Source organism: Ischnura elegans, chromosome X, assembly GCF_921293095.1.
Source record: "Ischnura elegans chromosome X, ioIscEleg1.1, whole genome shotgun sequence".
Taxonomy (NCBI): Eukaryota; Metazoa; Arthropoda; class Insecta; order Odonata; family Coenagrionidae; genus Ischnura; species Ischnura elegans.
Genome location: NC_060259.1, coordinates 61,683,828 through 61,700,069, shown reverse-complemented (window position 1 = coordinate 61,700,069; position 16,242 = coordinate 61,683,828). Strand labels below are relative to the sequence as shown.

The window sequence follows — 16,242 nt, the reverse complement described above, 5'->3', positions numbered from 1 at the left end:
AATGGGGAGGCGGGGGGCGGCTAAACCGGGGGCGGAGGGGAAGCACGCGGCGGCTGTGCGTGAGGAGGGACGCACGAAACCACAACGCGTGAACTCGCTTTGACCGCAGTTCATTCCTCCGAAAATTCACGAGGAATCCGTATAGCTGGTGTCGCACGGAGCGCCTTTCCCCCAAACGATGTCACAGTAAATATAAACATGAGCGTTTATCGGCTTTTGCGCAAGTGAACACGACTGAAATGGTAAATTTCGAGATCATTGGCTGACTACGAAAATAACATTTGCTTTCATGCTGTGTATTCGACTAAAAATTTCGCACGATGCACTTGATCCTCACAAAGGAAAACTGACAGGATTTAAACATTTAAAAAAGTTTATTTCTAAGAATTTCATTTCCTAACTTTTTATAATTCCCATAAAAATACCAAAGGTGGGTATTAAAATACTGGCCTCTGTACATGATTATTCGGCCTCCTTGAGCGCTCTTGTACATGCAGGGTTATCATTAAAGAATGGTGCGGTTTTGAACATGATATAAATGAAAACAGAATTACTCACAGTTCTTTATTTTCATTTTTCAAATTTGCCGTCTCAAACAGTTTTTACATAATAAATACATTTCAATACGTGCACTCTTAGTCGCTCGACAAGAGAGAAACCTTACACCGATATTAGCCTATTCCTTACGAAAGGCGCCAAGAGGACCACGGCGTAACGCCCCATCCGACGGACGCAATGCTGCACTTGAAACGCCCTCCTCAAGGCACTCAAGCATGGATCGGGCAGCCTCTGAAAATTCTCTGCCACCGCCGGGATTTAAACTGGAGCCCACGGAGTGGGAAGCCAGCACTCTAGCCACCATACCAACCCGATCCCTAAGGTAATTAGAGAATTCCAACGCTGAAATAGCAGTGATGAACGCAGCTAAAGAATAATAAAGGTACACCAACCAAGATTAAATAGATTATGGCCCTGGTAGGGATAAACGATGGAGACCTAAGCAATGGGCTTTTTCACACAGAACTAGCTGACCTCGGTGGCGGCGGGTTCCTCGCCTGCCAAACATGAGGTCGCGGGTTCGAGTCCCGCCTGGGTAAGTTTCCCTTATCCAGGGCATGGTTGTTCGTGCACGCGAAATGGATGAAATGTTAATGAAACCCCGATGTAAAAGACCACTGTGTGCTGTTGTCGGCGGAATATAAATGATTAAAAAATAGATATAGACAACACTCTCACAGGTATAATCTTCCTCATCTATGGATAGAAGTATGGTAGTAAAGAAATAAGACCGCGAAACTGAGTGAAGACAAAGAAACATTTTTTTACGAGTAATTATTGGTATTTATTTATTTTTGTCGGAGTTCTGGGACTACAATACGGTAGTTTCCTTCACCAAAGAAAACGAATGGCATTGATTGCGATTCGTTACCCACCATTAGTGTATTCATAATATACAAAAAAATCGGTTTTAGAAATATCGGTTTAGACAAATGGCAATGGTAAATTTTATCGTCATTTGAAAAAGGCAAGATTGGCGCCCATGCGGTGCCACTCCACGTGACGTCACAGGGACCTAGTTTCTATACGAGTAGATAGGAGTTTTACATCGTCTGAGATTACCGATGCATGCATGAGGCACAGAGCTCAGGGAAACATTCCTTAATAACCACCTATTAAAACTGGCTAAGGTCGGAGAGTTTTCTTCGTTTGATAAGGTATTAATAATCCTTATTTAGGCCAAGCGCTACCAGCTAGCATGGTACTCTGCTACCTGCTAGCATCCTGCGTCGTATCAGCGCTCGAAGCCTCGCCCCAAGGTCTCCTCAGTTGCGGCAGCGGGAACCAGAACGACGTCACACGGAGATTTCCCAGCATTTATACTTAGCCGTCGCGTTTTCGCGAACTTGAAATTTTTCACTTTTCATTAATCCCCACAAAAATAGATATCGTTATTTAAAAATCTAAAAGCGTGAAATACGTACTCCAGGAGTAATTATCTTTCGATTTAGGCATAAAAAAATAATAGGTAACCACCCTATTGGGGACTGGGGCCGAGGTTATTACGAGGCTTCCCACCCTGATACATCAGTTTCTATAATTAGTGTAAATGGAGATTTTCAAGTTAAACCCATCTTAACTATAATGATAAATGACGTTGTCTTTCCAACTCAACGGTTCCTACTTCACTAGCTTCCGTTCTCATCCAACTAATACATATCATCGCTGAAGGTGGGAGCAGACTAACAGCCATTAGTCCTCACGTACACTCACACACTTCATTATTATCGACTATAGACAACAAACATTTTTAACAATCTAACAATAATAATCTAACCACTTAAGTGAATATACGCTGATTATAATAACTACTGATGGTGAACATTCACCAATCGATTGAGTTCCATAATCAACGACATACAAGGAGCAGCCATTTGGCTGAAGTTTTAATCCTTTTGCAACAAGTATTAAGACGACAGCAGAAGTGCATACATGGACTATGCTCGAACTATATCTAAAAAAACGCGATATATCACCGCATTTCAGGAGTGCTGGCATGGACTTTGAATCTAGCGGTTGGACCACGCGTCCCCATGCACGGAAGAAAAACCACCCCCGTTATTCCTGGAAAATATAACATTTTCAAAGGATAAATGGCTCTAACACAGGGAGAAATACTAAGGATAGCATTCCGTATGACAAAAGGGAAATGGGTAACGTTGAAAGGGTAGTCAATCAGCCTTTCCGGGAAAATTTCGTCCCAAATTAACCCATTCAAAATGACAGAACAAATACTAGTGGAAGATAAGTGCGGGGAAGTCCCTCTTACGAGATTATTGACTTCATCCAAGCTGAAAGTACTGAATAGTGACAGCACAATACACAAATAAGAGTCGATCGTAGTCTGCACCTTTGTAATCAGACGCTTCATAAACCAACATAAAATACCCAGAATATTGAATGCCAATCGTTCGAGCAGTTGGGCACCAAGAACAATTCACGAAAAAATTCCTGCATTGAAGTAAAAATTGTTTCGAATTAATAGATCACAAAATGACTAACTGAATTTTAGTCAGACGCTTGGATCTTTAAAAAGACTTCCATAAAAACATACTCGGAGCCGTTGCACATTAAAATGCTGAATAAAACCTTACTTATCTGAGTCTACAACGCGAACTTAAACACGGAAGCTGGAAGCCAAAAGGATAGAAAACAACCCTTTGATTCTCAATTCTATTACGGGTGAATTTGGAGAATGACCTTAGGTCTCAGTCAACCAGTACCTTTCAGACACGATTCCTCACCAAGGAACCATTCATATGCACTGCGGGCGTTATGAAACCTATTTAGAAATAAGGAAGCGAAACTGAATTTTATTTAAACTTTTGGTTCAATTAAATGGACCCCGGGACATAATAACATCCTAGGAGCCAATCACATGAAATCGCTAAATATAAACTTTCTTTTCTACGTCTACAACGCGAACTTAAACACGGAAGCTGGAAGCCAAAAGGATTGAAAACAACCCTTTGATTCTCAATTCTAGCACGGATGAATTTGGAAAATGATATTAAGGCTCAGTCAACCTGCTACCTTTCAGACACGATTCCTCAGCAAGGAATCACAATAGGCAGCGCGGGCATTATGAAACCCATTTCGAAATAAATAAGCGATCCATGCGGCGTCGTTTGGTTTGAAAATAAAAGCGCCTCGGGACACAGAAACGCCGAACACATTCAAAAGCAGAAACCGCCTCCCGAACATTTGTCTCCCGGCAGTTGCTTCCCAGCGTATCGGATTCCGGAAAGATAGAAATCTCGCATCCGATTGGCCGATGGGCCCGTAGAGAGGGAAATTCCCTAGGGTTTTATCCGGCACGCCGAACAGGGGGGGCGGGCTGGATTTGGAGGGGTGCAGAGGGAACCCGGTAGGGTAAGCGGCATCCAAAGAGTAGAGGGGTCGCCGCGAGGGGCACAGGGAACAGAAAAAGGGTTCAGGGGCGGCAGGGTGCTGTGTAAAGGGACATCCGAATGGGGGAGGAACAGTTGAGCTAGAGGGGACGCCGGAGTTTGCGTGAGGGAGAGTGGACTCCGGCAGAAAAGGGGATGATAATGCTGTAGAATGGGGTGAAAGAATAACAATGCCCTGGGAGTAAGTAGGCTAGGGTCATAGGATTGGAGGGGAAAAAAGGGGGCGGAAATAGGCTAACACGAGAGAATAGAGGAATGGGAAGATGGGAGGAGCCACGGGGATTGTATTGCGGAAGCTAAATTCCATCCCAAGGTAATTTGATTTTTTGTTGCCACTTCGGTCGATTTTTAATCGGCTTTCGAAAATGTCCGCGGTGCGGTGATGTTTGCAATGAGATCAACTTTTTACCCATATATTGCAGTATATCGTTTTCTAATGCGAGGAATGGCATCGGAGAGTTATGAATTTGATAAATAACATTATGTTGAACGCAAATTTCGGTTGACACCCCTAATCACACCTTATATCCCCATGATCAATTTGTGCGACAGGAATGCGAGTGGCGGATTTTGCAAAGCCATTTAAAAGCACGTAGGATGGCAACACATTTAGAGGCCGACTTGAGGATCCTCTTTTGTAATGTTCGTGGGAGGAGCTTATCACAGTGAAAGCACTTCTCTACTTCCACATTGCATTACTTCTATCGACCCATGTTTCGGCCTGGTAGGGATAAACAATGGAGACGCATGCTTTTCACACGGGGCTAGATAAAGACATTGGATTGGAAACTTACGACCTCGTTTCCACGATATTCACCAAAAACGAAGAGCTTGGTTTAGAAGTGTAACTACGAAGAAGGATCGAAATAAAAGATGGTTACCCTTTTCAACAAATACATAGATTCTAGAGAGCAGTTAGAAATTTTAAAAACTAATGAAACCCAGGAAACACTCTCATAAACTAATATCATTACCCATCCTTTTCCCCTATTCTAGCGTCCGTTTCAAAATTCATCTCTTCCTCCGTTAGGTAACTCAGGTTACAATAATAAGATAATTAAATAATTATTTATGCCTGATGATGATGATTAGTCATCGAAATCCGAGTCGCTTTACGTAAAAAAGGAGTGGTATAAGTAAAAGTTATATTTTTAAGAAACCTGATAATGGAATATCACTCCGTTGAGAATGGGTCAGTGAATTTTGAAGGATTTAAGGTTTATCCGGCGTTGGTTGCTTTAAGGTTGATAGTCAAAAGTTTCTGGAAGTTAAGAAGAAAGTTATTCTCGGCCTATGAGAGATTTAGGCACACACAAGAGAAATAAAATACGTAGCTGGCAATAATATTACTCCGGTATATGATACATCTAAGTACCCGTCTCTAACGGAAATTTTTCCCGGCATCGACAATTCAACAATACTTGCCATCCAAATGCCTGGAGATTTTAAAATAGTTCTTTTACAGCATCTTCACGTCACAACGGCCAGAAATCGAAGAGATGAAAAGACAAGTGCAAATGAGGGGTGAAAGGCGGAGATTAAGTGTTTTGTCGGGGAGGAGTCTGGCTCGAGCTCGCGCGCGGGAGAGTATTCAGAGAAAATACAGGGGAAATACAGGAGAATATGGCTTGGGAATAACAATCCCTCAAAGGCACGCAGGCTAGGGTCACTGGGTTACAGGAACAGGTCCAGAAATGGGGTTTGAAATTACCGTAGGAAACTAGAGCTAGGGGATAACGAAATATTTGGCTAATACGAAATTTTCCGTGACGTCGGGCATAGTTAGATATGTTCATTTCTACAGGATTACCGTCATGCGGCAACGGGTTGACTTCGGTCCAAAACAGTTTCGACTCCATAACATTAGCCGTCTTCAGGTCGAGGTACAAGTCAGGCTCAGGTGAAGTGCAAGAGAAGTCAAGAAATCTCGTTGTTTACTGAGTTAAAGTAGCTGGGTGTACGAACCCGGAACCTGAAGGTTTTTTGACCACCACAGGATCTACACAGTCGGCAGAGCTATTGCAGTTTACAGCTAAAGGCACCGCAGTAGAAACACATTTAAGGTGAGCTTCCAGCTAACTCTGGGAAATAGTTATGCTAAAAATGATTTTATTTAAAGTACACAATCTTTCACTGATGATATTCATAATGGTTTCTAATAGGGTGAAAGGACTACGAGGGAACAGACGTTTCTAAACCCTTGTCTGCCATCATTTTTAGGTTGCTCCGCCTTTGAACTTACACTTTAATCTAAACGTCCTAAGGAAACCCTCTTCATAAAAATTTTCTGCTCAGAATGCCATATGATTTTTCATTTTCCAAAAGCCGATGGACTTACCGAAAAACCTGGATCGTTAACCAAATAGCACGCTGCATGAGGAGCAATGGGCTGATAGGAAGAAATAAATGAAGTAAATTCAAGAAGAATGAAAAAACACATCTTCTTGGTATGGATGGAAGCATTTTTATACACGGCCACAAACTACCTGAAGTCACACAAAAGAAGTGTCGCACACTCAATACGTAAAAATATTAAGGCAAGGGTGGCCCTACAACTTACGGCGGCAAGCGAGAGGGGAACATTCGAAGTGACGTACCCAGCTGTCACCATGATCCTGCTTACGCTATGTTACCCGTCAAATTCGCGTTGTCAACACTACTGAGTTCAACAAGACAAAGAGTGCGTGGGAAGTGCCTCCTCACACCTCAACATAACTCTATACCTCAACACCAACACCAACTATAACTCAATGTCACTGAAAGGCTGCTTCCACAATACCGCACGTCCTCATATCATCGTATCTAACAACTAACATAATCCAACCTTCTCACAGCCTGGTGAAAATGAATATTGAGAAAACATGTACCAGCGGAAAGCTTTAATTGCAAATTCTACTACCATATTTGCAGGAGCAAGGCTGGGATGAGATTAATACTACGGCTGTCTTCATCGGAGGAGATGTTAAAAATACCCTAAAAACAGTCAACTGGCCGACCCAAGGTCATTCACAAGGGTACCCGAATCACAGGGTGGGCTACAGAGCTCTAAGAAGGCAAGAAAGTCTTCGAAAATGGTTCAATGAATCAAAGATATCGCCGACCGACACAGATCTTTGTCATCATGGTCCACAGTCCACCAATTGTCAACGGTTAGCCCCATTTCAGTAGTCATTATGACTAATCGAATGCTAAAATTGTGCCCATTGTCAATCGAAAATTGAAGAGCATCAATATACCTATACAACGGCTTCCCATCCACAAGTCTATCACAATGGCCACAGTTGACTTCATAAGGCATCGATGCATTATGACCAATCGAAAATCGATGGAGAAAACCGCCAACAGACCAACACAAGCCAATTGCGATCCAAACAAAGAAGCCTTTATCAAAAGATCACTTTACACGAACAAGCTCATGGATAGCATCAATGATAAATATTCTGGAGATATCCCTGCTGACGATTAGCGCAGCAGCATTAATGATTTCTTTTTCATCTGGCTTTTAAATATTTTGAAAATTGATCCATGAGAAAAGAAATTACGTAGCTACCCAGTAGAGTATATAACAAACGACCATATGATATGGCAAATGATGATTTCAGGTTTAATTTTTATTGCCATTGGAAAGGGTTAATTATATAATCCCAGGATTAATCGGCCTCTGTGGCGGAGGGTTAAAGCCCTCCCCTACCAAATCGATGTTCGAAAGTTCAAATTTTAGGAACGTAGTAGTTCCACACTATGGGTTGTTTGTAAGAATGGCGTCGAGAGTCTAAAATACGCCAACTATGTAAAGACGACATTAATCTTAATATAAAAAGCATAGAAACATATTGGTATAAATATTTCACACTAAAGTCCATATATGTGCCAATATGCCACTTCACTGTGAAAAATGATCGCGAGCTTTGGGCATCAACGGCATCATATGTGCAGAGGCATATTGGGCGGATAACCGCGCGCCGGGAGCAGCGAGGTCTCGGCGTCCAGCCTTCCCGCATGCGGCGGTCGCTCTGTGTGCGCAGAGCGGGCGCGGCGGATAGAGGGGGAGTGCGGAATGCGAGGCCGGAATGCGCGCGGCATGATGGCGTCACGCGCTCTCGCTTTTGTTCCCGGCAACCGAGAAGATTTCACGGTCCCCGGCGGCGACGCTGGCGCTCGCGGTGGGGAACCGCGCTACTACCCCCTCGAGCGGCGCCATGGCACCGCGAGAAATCGGATGAATCCGAATCCCCCACATGAGCACGAGAATAGGTAATCAATTGTAAACCCGGATTCGGGAAGGAGCCCCTTGGTGCACCGTCGAGTTCTAACAATTTGAAGAGCATCGCACGTGACGGAGCGACGTCGGATAGACGATGCTGAGCCCCAGAGGGCTCGGCAGACTGGTTAACGATATCCGAATATCATGCAAACTTACAAAGGCTCCATATTGGGAATAATGTAGTATTTACAAAGTTCAACAATTACTAAATATTTAAGACTCTCGAGTTCTTTTCAACAACCCGTATTATACAACTAAATATTAGGGATGTGCGAATACTCGAAAATTCGAGTCCAGTCGAGTAGTTGGTACTCGACTCGAGTGTTTCGAGTAGTGTTACAATTGTCGAGTCGAGTAGTTTCAGTTACAGAGCTGTCGAGGCCAGTATGTTCAGACATTTGCAGACAGGAGGCGCTATCGTGAAACTCATGCAATAATTTCGTTTTTTAAGTCGATAGGTCGTTCTAATGCCTTGCCCTAGGAGATTTAGCTTGTTGTATATGTAGCAGCCAACTACTATAGTAGTCTAGTAGTCGACGTGGGCCACGGCCCCGGCGGCCGATCGTCTTCCATCGCGGCGACGTATTCGGAATGGACCGCTTTGTCGCTCATACTTTCTTATGCGATACTTTTATACCCTGTCATATTTTCTTCACTCATACGCCGATAGAATACGTAAAAATTGTTAAGATCTCTATGGAATAAATGCAACTCTTAATTTCAGTGGACAATGCCAGTTTTCCCGGTGTTTCAGGTCAAAAGTGAATGCCATCTTTTAGATTTTTTGAGTACTGTGTACCTCCGACGTTAATATTCGTTTATTCCTTTAATGCGTTTAGTTTCCTTATTGAAATTACGAAAAAAAGAAGCACTCTGGTTGATTAAACGAAGCAAGTAATAAAGAAAAATACTAAAGCTAAAGCTAAGTTTTGTAGCTCCTTTACTTCGTCTCTTATTCCATGACGATTGAAGATCCATAAAAATTATTGATACAACTTTTAATAAAAATTCCCAAGGTTCCCAAATTTTAAAAATTTGGCAAGAAAGTACTTGAAGAGCCACACAAGTGTTTTGCGAAAGACATATTTCTGCCTGCAATAATACTGTAACATGGAGACGTCAAAACCTGCTGCTTGAGCATGTAGGATAATTGGTTTTTCTGCATGGTATTTTTAAAGGAACAAATACTACATGATTTATGTAGGTACATAATCTTTATTACAATAAGGCAAATGCCTTTACTGAGCGCTCTTCTGAGCAGTTTGGATGCATATATTAATTAAATTGATGACATGTTATTACATGTTATTATAATTTTCATTCCTCTCCTAATTCCGACACAATTTACATCAACGGTCCTCATAATTTTTCCATTTCAAGGTAAGAATTCTTAATAGAAAATGTAGGGATAGGAAAATATAGGGTTAGGAAAAATGAGAATATGTTGAAGCATGCATTGCTGTATTGCCTGGTTCACAATTGCCCGACTCGACTCGATATTCGCGAGAAGTTTTCAACTCGACTCGAGATCAAAAAGTACTACTAGCACATCCCCGCTAAATATTCCTTAAATTTGAACTTGCGACCATCGGTTTGGCAAGGTCGTTAAAAAATCAGGTTAAATACATCATTTCGCACACTAAATCAATGGCATGTGTTCCTTGACGTTCGCCAATCCAACTTTTCGCGATACGTACAAGTTTTTCTGCCATTTTCACACGATAGCGTTGGTTAGGTCACTCACGATATTTTCACGAAAAGAAAGAAAGGTACTCAGACCTTACCAAATCACGAAATAAAGCAAACAAAAACGAAATCGCAAAATTTCGCACTCGCAAAAATCAAGGAACCCAACCTATATCTCAACATACAACTCAACAGTACCTACAAACCATTAGCTTCCCGTGATACATCATTTCTCAGGGTCATACGCCCTTCCTCTACATTATATGCATAAAGCCTTCTCTGCCTTTCTAAATAGAAGAAACTTACCTCTACTTATTTTTCCCATGAAAGGCAATAGTAAAAACCCCTACCGTGATAAATCACGCTGAGTTCGTAATACGCACGAATAAAGTATTTCCTCTATTCGTCATCAAGGCGTCTCCTTTTCACGAAGGTCACTATAACTAATAAATCTAAGTTCACTCATGAGGTAGCCACTCTGAGGGAACTTAGTCGCACCACTAAAAATAAAATAATATCGTTTGTGGGGGACAGTACAATTCTAAGAGAGCGATACTCGCTATTGATGTGGGCTATATATATAATCTATGACAGAGGTATAATAATGGCCAAAAAAGTAAAATGTTCATAACATACCTTAGCAGCTTTGACGGAGAGGGTCTATTTCGTGATTTAGAGCACCATTCGTAGCTCCGAGTGTCCTGCAGAAAAATAGAAAGATAATAAAAATCCAATGGATATGAGTACACTTTTCATGACAGTATCTTCACAAGGCATACAGCATTTCATGTAAACTAGATGTTTTGAGACACATGGCAAGTGATGGTAGATGCAGAGGAGCAACTGGGTACTTAAATATATCTTATACCATTTTTTCCACGACAAGAAATAAGATTTCGATGCTATAAATGCGATGCACCGAATTGGCAAATAAATAATTGCATACCAGCTTGCTACTTATAACTTAGTAGTAAGATTCTTATAACAATCTATGGACATGAATGACTAAATAATTTGAAAACTTGCAGGTTTCTTGCAAAACATAGAGCTTTCGTACTTCAGTACGACGACTCTGAAAGAATAGGAAGGTAATTAATGATAGAAGCTTCGAATGTTTTAAAAATCAAATCCACCTTCGGCTTCCCGGTATTATGTGCTGAAAAACTGCCTATTATGCCAAATGCTGGCAGCTGAAGTAATAATTTTCCTAAGGATTCGGGATATCCACTTCCAGTAAGACACCCTAAAGCTATAGAAAAAATATCAGAGCTCTTACGGCTGGCAATGTTCCATGAATTAGATTTCTCCTAAAAGCTGGGAACAAAAAATAAACATCACATAAAATTATGAGATAATTTGCTTAAGTGTGTAATTAATTTTAAATTGTCCATAGGCAAGATGAAAATTAATTTTTACAGCTGTTAGGTGAAAATCAAATATATCTGTCGAATCACAAACACTTTGGATAGCAACATGCGATGTTTCCAGAGTGATAAAAGACGTGAGAGCCAGTTACACACCTCAAGCAAAAATCTCATGGACTCATTGAAAATAATATCCATCAGCATTTCATTCAAGAACCACCAAAACAGCGTGGATTACATTCGTAAAATATCACAGACTGGCCGCTGAAAATTATGGATTAGTACAGTACACACGTAAGTGGACAAAAAATGTAGGATATCCACCTAAACTACACTCTCCTAGCTGAATCAAGTTATTTTCGAAAAATGATATTATCTTCCGAATGATGCCTCTGATAATAGCTTTGCTAAAAAAATTCTTCATTCCGCATAGTGGGACATGAAATAAATATTTTCACGCTTAAGCAAGTGAGGAGTAACATATTGAGACAAAAATAGGAGAGATAACAGACAGATCGAAACCACATTACTTATTGCTAGACCCAGGGTGATAAAATTGACATCCATAAATGCAATAGGGTAGTTTCCTTCATCAAAGAAAACGAAAGGCATTGATTGCGATTCGTTACCCACCATTAGTGTATTCATAATATACAAATTATTTCGTTTTAGAAATACCGGTTTAGACAAATGGAAATGGTAAATTTTATCCTCATTTGAAAAAGGCAAGATCGGCGCCCATGCGATGCCACTCCACGTGACGTCACAGGGACCTAGTTTCTATAGGAGAAGATAGGAGTTATACATCGTCTGAGGTTACCAATGCATGCATGAGGCGCAGAGCTCAGGGAAACATGTTTCAATAATCACTTATTAGAACTGGCTAAGGGCGGAAAGTTTTCTTCGTTTGATAAGGTATTAATAATCCTTATTTAAGCCAAGCGCTACCAGCCAGCAGGGTACTCAGCTACCCGCTAGCAGCCTGCGTCGTATCAGCGCTAAGCCTCGCCTCAAGGTCACCTCACAGGGCGGCAGCGGGAACCAGAAATACGTCGTACGGAGAGATTTCCCGGCATTCATACTTAAGCGTCGCGTTTTCGCGCGCTTGAAAATTTTCACTTTTCATTTAATCGCGAATAATAGATATCGTCATTAAAAAATCTAAAAGCGTGAAATACCTACTCCAGGAGTAATAATCTTTCAATTTAGGCAATAAAAAAATAATAGGAAACCACCCTATTTCGGATTGATTTTTGTGCTAACCTTGAAAGCCGTCATCTTTCAACAATTTACTTCAACAACATGGATGCAAACACTCATAGGCAAACTGAATTTGATGACGAAACGACGATATTAACCTCGTAAAATTTAAAATTATAACTGTCGAAATATATTATGTAAACCATTGGAAAATATGCAGACTCAGGAATAAAATTGGCTAAATCGAAATAATTCTGAAAACGAAAATACACACCAAGCTTAACATAAACCTACACATTTTTATGCCTATGCGTCAAAATTATATCGCCCTCGAACGAGGATTAATTTTTCATAATGGTACTTCATAAACAAAAAATCAATGATACACGCCTTCAAGGCTCATCCAAAATTTTTCCCTCCACGGGTTGACACGACATATTTATTGAAACATGTCTTTTCACATCACCCATACTCAAAACTTTTGGCATTAGCCAAAGTATGCGAGAATTTCCATTAAAATGTAAATGCAACTTTCCCATGCATCATATTTTTAGAGAAATTCAATCGTGCAATGGCATTTGAGTAACTGGGTCATCCAAATTAATTTCAAAAATAACACCAATGATAATTAAAGGCGCTCCGTTAAAGATGACACCATACTGAGAACGAAAGACAGAGACCTCATTATATAACTCCCAGTGAGCCAGGAAGGCTGACACTACGCTTCTCCGACGACGGCATCTGATAAAGTAGTTTTATTAATTTCAGGGAGTCGCAGCACAGCGCTCACGGGGTCTAGTGGAATATTGTAATGCATAACACACACCACTGGAAAGACTTAAATTAGAGGGGGAAAAGGCGAGTGATCAGGGTGCTATGGATTTTCCAGGAATAGATTTGATTTTCGACCAATCTGAAATCGATGCAGTGAATCTCGAACAATCTGGGAATATAAGGAATTACAAAAATCTCTTAGCCATATCCGCGCTGAGAACTACGTAAAGGAGTTATAAACGGCTTCTTAATCGATGTTCTATCAAACAATTAACTTTATAAGGATTAAACTGTTCCATAATTGTACCAAGTATAACAAATATTAAGCAAATTTCCCAAAAATACACTATTATTGAACACTTACGATCTCAACCCGCTGTAATTCACACATTAACATAATTATTAGAAACGGTCTGCTTCTTAAAAATGTTCTGATATCCACCTTATATACCGTAATCATGCATCGTCCGCCGGCAACATCAGAAGAGGTGACAGACTAACAACTATGGTAATGATATAAACTTACAGTCGCGAAATCTTTTCAACCAATAGGCACACGACGGTTTATAGCGAGATGAATTTCATTTTTAAAACAGTCAACTTCGAAAGAGTTAACATGAAACATTTAATGCAATGTACTCATCTTTAAAAGAGAGATTTCAAGTGAATAAGTAAAGTGAAACATTTAATGAGTGCGAAAAATGTCCATGGCTGCTTAAGGGAAGAGTTGATCACAAACGACAAAATTTCGATGATACGCTGTATCGAAACCGGTCGCAATATATTTTATTTTGTGAAACAGCTAAGTGTTTTCTTAACCTTTGTGCATCATGAAGGAGTTTCACTATGTTACGCCAACCACCATCGCATTTATTCAGAACATTTATTTTAACACTTTCATGCCATATTGGGGGGAGCTCTACCCTCTCCTATCCAAACCAAACCTCGGGTTGAATCACTGAGTGACGCCACAATTCACAAAAAATACTACCCCTTTACGAAAAGAAGCAGAATATAACATAATGTCCCTAACTTTCGATCCAATAGCTTACGGGGCCCTATTTTTCAAATCAATAACGATATCATAATTCTGTCAACTTATTCTTCTATACTTTCGCTGGGAATAATATTATTAGAATAGATTACGCAGAATAAAAAAATATTTCCCACCAAACTCTAAAAATCTGATACCAAATTCGGGGGCATGGTTCACTAAGCATTTGAAGATGACCTCTCGATGCGAAAGTTATGCAGAACTACTCCTAATCCTGTCGTCAGCCAGGAAAATTTACAGCGGGCTGTACTAAAATCTCTCATTTCCACGAGTTACTGCTCCGAGAACCCCATCAACCCGAAGCCGATAACAGTGTGTCCTTGCTATTAGGTAATCGCTCGGGAGAACTCGCTTGGGACGAGAAATAAACAAGGCGAGAATTATTCCACCCGTACACGTAATAACCTCGAAGCACTCGACCCGACCGCTATCGATGTCACCCCTAGATACTTGCTCCATGTCACCCAATGGATGCGATTAACCCTCACGCGTGAGCTAACTCGTAAATGCAACGCCAACGTTGCACATGATAGCAACTACTAAATATGGCACTGGCCGCGAGGCAAGGCAGCCATCCGAATTTTGGCTTTCCTAGGGCGGTACGTTTTTTCGGCTACTTCGACAATTTTTAGCGTGACGATCAATACCACAGACTAATTTCATAAATCTTCTCTCCGGAATGAATGTGAGTCTGTATTTCAGATATAGCGCATTTCATACTCCATAAAAATTGGCACAAAATAGTTGACTCGCTTCTATTTTTCGGTTCATTGAAGTGATTATTGGAACATAGGGCCTCTGTATATCTTCCACTCACTGCACTGCTATATAATTAACTGAGAGAGGACGAGAATAAAATGTGGATAATCCTAGAGTAAAAATAAGTTTCATCTCGGCACATGTAATTCGAGTACTTCAGCACAAATGAAAGACAATAAACGAATAAGCATGTACGGTAACAACAGCTCCGCAAAACGGGTTCCGAACTCGGGCACTATCGGTCGGCTGCTTGCGAATGATTTATCCATGAATACTACAAAATTAGATCCTCAAGTCGGCCTCTAAATGTGTTGTCACCCACCGCGCATTTCAATGGGTTCAATTAAGTCGCCGCTGATGGACAAATTGATCCGATATTTCTTGATTAAAGCTTTCGCGGCTCATGATGATTCAAGAAAGACATACGTACGGGTGTATGCCGCGTGATGTATCGGAAATTGCCCCGACGTTTCGTGACCGACTGCTGATCACTTCTTCAAGTGAATGGTGCCGGAGTTTGGTTCTGCTGCCTTTTTAGTTATTTAACTTTTGATTATGCCTACAACTATATATACATATTACCCTTCAAGACACCTTCAGAAGTGCTTTGCAAGAGGTGAACACCAACATGCACCTGAGGATTAAAAATTACTTCCACGAACACGCACCACGCAATATTAACGTTACATATAACATACGTTATGGAATATTCATAACTTAGGTCATATGTAGAGTTATACACATGATATAAGTTATGGGATTAATCAAAATATACTATAAATAAACACATTTAATACCATGGATGGGGATTCTGAAGATAATTCTCAGTTGAGTCTGCTTCCACTTAAGATTGAAAGTGATCGGGAAAAAATAATACCGCAAATACTGACTGTAGACCCTGATTTTTGGAGAGGACGGGACTGTACAACGAATTGAATGCTTAATGAAATTATATTTCCTATGCATCTCCGTTCATCAAGGGATACATCGCCAGGATGTGAAGGACATTGATTTCGGTCGACTTCGTAAAACTTCAGCACACGTGGATGAGAGCCACAAAAATTATAGAAAACCTGGATATGGTGGTGATATCTTCATACGTTGACAGACAAACTGTTAATTCCGACTTAAATTCAACCGGGTGATTCAACTTGGAAATTCTTAGAGATATAA

General features: G+C 40.7%; 1 protein-coding gene across 6 annotated transcripts in view; it reads right to left on the bottom strand.

The window, feature by feature from the left end:
- The window catches only part of LOC124171808 (stress-activated protein kinase JNK), a 273,438-nt gene that overhangs the window by 233,098 nt on the left and 24,098 nt on the right, over positions 1 to 16,242 (bottom strand). For all 6 annotated transcript variants that reach the window (XM_046551144.1, XM_046551141.1, XM_046551149.1 and 3 more), the window contains exon 2: positions 10,555 to 10,619. The gene's annotated coding sequence lies outside the window, so the exon portion shown is untranslated. The remainder of the gene's footprint in view (positions 1 to 10,554; positions 10,620 to 16,242) is intronic.